Raw genomic sequence first — 4,994 nt, forward strand, 5'->3', positions numbered from 1 at the left:
AATATTTAAAAGTATTTATTTAATTTATAAAAAAATTAAAAATTAATATTTAATTTTAAAAATATAAAATAAATAATTATTAAATATTTAAAATTTTTTGTAAAAAATAAATTAGATAAAAATTAAACACAATAGAATTCACCGTCATTCAATAACAAGCCTAAGGATAATTCACCTAAAATAATAGAATTCTAGCTACCCTAAATAATAACCAATCTTTTCTTTTTTTAGTATTATAACGGGGCTGAAGGCCGAAAAAAAAAAACAAAATTAGAGATTAATAAGATGAGGTAGAGATGTCCCTTTTTCATCATTAACTAGTAAACTAACTACCTTCGTAAAAGATATGTACCAAAAGTGGTATCTTAGAATTTTTTTTTATCAAATGAATTAGACAACCCTCGATCCTAGTCATTACACCTATATTTCACACACTCACACAACACACTCACACATCTGTAACCCTCTCTATAAACATTTACAAAATAAATTTTTCGGTTTCTTTGTTTCCATCTACTGATTTCTCTAATGAGCGCGTTTTGTTTTTTGACCAAAAGATTTCTCACTATATGAACCTGTATTTTCTTTTTTTACCAGACCAGATGACTCTTATTACAAGCTTTATTTTTGGTCATGTTATTACAAGCTTGGTATGAAATACATCTCTCGGAATCTGTAAGCCCATAAATATGCATTTGTTCAGAAGCCCAAAAATACATTAGATACAATCATGTCGCATCACTAAACCCGTCATCCCAATTGCAATTCAGGCTTGTATATTATTTTATTGATTTGGCCCAATAAGAACCCGAAACCAAAACAGACTTATACACGAACCTGTCCACCAAGTTCAACGGATTACCAAGACAACAGAACAAAAAAACAAAAAAACTCAGTTATGTATTTACTTTAAGGTCTAAAAGATTAAATTAAAATACCCAAAAAAAAGATTAAATTATGTTTTACTATTTTATTTGATTTAAAATAAATATAAAGAGATAAGTCCTAATTTGTTTTTAAAAGGGGTAGAATTAGAATTTAAAGGATTAAATGAAGATATTTTTAAAAAAAATGTTATTAAAGTTTCAATTTCTATTTTAAAATTTTTCAGTAATCTATTGTTTTTATTTTCTGAATATATTAAAAGAAAAAAATTTAATTCTAGTCTCTAATTACTAAATATAATACTGAATCTCAGTCTCTTAGTTTCGGTCATAGCTTCTGTAAACAAATGTGACGATAAAATCTTCTAAAGAAAGATAATGATTTTTGCCTTGCAATAGGTGTACACAAGATTTGAATATGGTTAGTAGTGCATTAAAATTTTTGGTGCTTGGTGTTTGAGTGTAAAGTATGTGTGAATATTGTAATATTGTAATGATTAAAGTTGAGAACGGTCCAATCCATCATGTAAAAAAAAAAAAGGTAAACAACAAAATATTTTAGGTCGATATACACATATTTATGCATTCATATATATTTTCCTAAATATTGATTATTGTTTAGAAGTAATGTTAGTTATGATTCCTTTTAATTTACAGTTGATAAGTGCTTATCCGAATTGATGTGGTTGTGAGAAAAGTAAGATATAACATGGACAAGGCAGTGCCTAACTGCCTTCTCAATCTCATTATTAAGGGCCTGTTCCTTGCAGAGATAAAATTAAACTATGGTTGATTAATTGGACATGATAGAAGCATATGAAACACATGCTTTATAGAAATGTGGTTGCCAATTTCTTTGAAATTGTGGAAGCTAAATATCCCACGCCACCCTATTCTCATTTGCACGTAAATTCACTTGATATGACATTCTGTGTCACTGATGATGCTGCCTACCATGAAAACATGCTCCCCACCATGGATTCAATTGTTAGGTAAGATTAAAATTAAAGTAAGTTCCCATAAGATTCGCTAGCTAGCAAACATATATGTAAATCTCAAATGAAGTTTAACTCTATATCTATATTGCCGTTTCTTTTTTTTTTAATGGTCGATCTTTTGTATGAATTTTGGTAATTCGTTCTTCATGTTTTTAAGCATGATACTTGACTTATTAAAAAATAAAAAAAAAATTGGGGTTGATCCCTTCTACAGATACATTATATATTATATATTTGCACTATTTCTTTATATATATATGTCAACCCATTTTTTATTTTTTAGTTTGACTTTATATATTATATTTAAGAGAATGTTAAAGGGCTGCTATAAGAATTTATTGTTTTTGGCCATTAATTACTTATACGATAATATTAGAAAAAAAAACTCCAATATATTTTATTTAACATTTGTTTTAGCTGTTTTTCTGTTTTTCAAATATTATATTAATATTTAAAAGTATGGGTTAAATTATATTATTAGATTATTAAATTAAAAAAATTGGATTTATGACTAAAAATATTAAACATCATATTTTTCTTATATTTATTGTAAGTGAATTTGTTGTATATCTGAGCATAAACAATAATAATAATAATGAAGCCGGATAGATACAAGGAATGCTATAATAAGTAAAAATATTGAAGATTGTACAGTCTAACTAAAATTAGTATCACATTTTGTGTTCCCAATTAAATAAGTTTAGAATATATACTAGACTAATATTGGTAAAGAAAAAATAATAATTAAATGTTTCTATTTAATTTAAGGAAATATCTCTATTTCAGCCCACTACAAATTAAAGCAGTCACTGAGTTATATGGAATTTCATTGTCATGCAATGAAGCTAGACTGCACATTTTTGTTGATTATGTATGAGGTATGATAATCATCATCCAACAATCTGCTTCACCTATAAAGGGTTGTCACATACAAATAAAGTTAGGTTTGGCACCTCTTTTTACGTGTGAGTGCAACGAATTAAATAATGATTGGACTACTAAATCTATAATAAGATTTCCCAAGATATATAAGCCAGCTTATTAAAAAAAAAAATTGGTTACCGCTATAAATTAAACTTTGGCTAATGAAAAATTGAAGACACTAGATAGTAGATAGCTACTTTTGGTCAATGAAGAATCTTACGGATTAATCAGCGAATATTGACACAAATGCATTGCACCAAGTTCGGTGGGTATTTGACTAAGTTAAGTTTTCACAGCAGAGGGAATCAATATTTTTTTATTGTTTATAGTATCTTTCGATTCGATAAATTAATAATTAATTTATTACATATTTAAGATTCATTTAAAAATTTATTAGTAATCAGTAAATTATTATATGCATAAGATAAAATTTAAGTTTTAATATTTATTTAAATAGATAAATAAACTGATTAATCGACTAACTTAAATTGGTTGCAGAGGGAATCAATATAATCCCGCCAGAAACAACCAAGCATTCATTGCATGTAACAGCATTATTGTCTTCATATACTCAATGAAAAAGGTAACCCTAGTGGACTTAAAAAGGAGCCCTAAATAAAGGCAATGCTTTGTACAATCATATATGTGTATATATATTAATTAATTAATCAAATTGCTACTTACATATAAATATATGGATGTAGTTGGAAAACATTGATGGTAATAATATTATTAATTAATTATAAGCGTTTGATGAGTATATCTATTATTGTGAATGATGATCCACTAGGACTGGTCAGTGGTTACCTCAATGAACAGTTGGATTCCATGCATGCATCCTTCCAACAAATATTGCAAAGTGAAGAAGGTCTCATTAATTAAAGTGGCCCTGGTAAAGGAACTAATAACCCTATAATCAATCACGCACGTAATTTATAAGAAGCTTACATTTAATGGTCGTATCTTATTGTTATTACCATTAACTAATCATAAATTAAATAATTNTAATTAAGAATTTAATTTATATTTTTATAATTATTATATATTTATTGTTATTATTGCATGTTATGATAATAATTATATATTTATTGTGACTATTAAAAAGATATTTACAAATAATTATATAATTATTATTAAAAAATTTTAAAATTTTGAATGATAAAATATAATATGAATAATATCTGACTATCAGTAAATATATTAATGATATTTTTATTGACACTTAAAATAAAATAAATAATCGTAAACAATTAAATAACTTTTTCAGTCGTGTTCGATCAATCATTATTAATAGTTAAAAATCCAGCTAAATAAAAGAAATAATAATAGTAAGGGCTCGTGATAAGAAGGACAAATAATAGGAACAAAGATAGAGACTATTAGATGGAAATAGATAGATTGATGAATAGACATGAATATAGAGCCAGATGGAGGGGACACAATTACATAGATAGAAAATTGCAAAAGACAAAAATCAATTAGAGAATTAATTAGTTAATTAATTAGTATTGATATAATCCAAATCCACACGCGGATTGGTTCCTTGGTAGAATTGTGTTAGGTTAGAACAAAGCAATTACTAAATTATTAAATTACAATATATATATATATATACTGTTGTTTATTGTATTTTTTAATCTGACAGATTAGAGATTAACCTATCGTAGATCAGAATTTTATTTAAGAATTTGTCGTTGACCTATAAATTAATATATATATAAAATGAAATTCGAATATCCAGTACTTACTTAAACGAATGACTGAACTAATTATTCGATCAACCGAAATTGGTTATATTTATATGTATGCATATATGTGTGACGATGGAACAGAGAGAGGCATAAATGAAGTGTTTTGTTTTCCACAAACGGCACAAAAGGCCAAAAGGTGTTCCTAGTTGTTGACCTAACGCACAAAAGGCCAAACCCAAAGTTGGCCCTCACGTTATCTTTTATTTTATTATTTAAATCAATAAAACCAAAGAAGACAAAAACAATGAGAGAGAAAGAATGCATTCATTACCCAAAAAGAAATAAAATGGCCCATTGAGTAGAGAGAACCAGAGAAAAGGAAGAAACAAGGAAGCAGTAAACAACACGTCAGATATGTTTCGAATAAAATTTCTTCAGTGTATTTGTGTGTGTCACATGCTTAGCCACCGCTTATTTATTACGATATAATATTATAT

The sequence above is a fragment of the Arachis duranensis genome, chromosome 6 (assembly GCF_000817695.3).
Source record: "Arachis duranensis cultivar V14167 chromosome 6, aradu.V14167.gnm2.J7QH, whole genome shotgun sequence".
Taxonomy (NCBI): Eukaryota; Viridiplantae; Streptophyta; class Magnoliopsida; order Fabales; family Fabaceae; genus Arachis; species Arachis duranensis.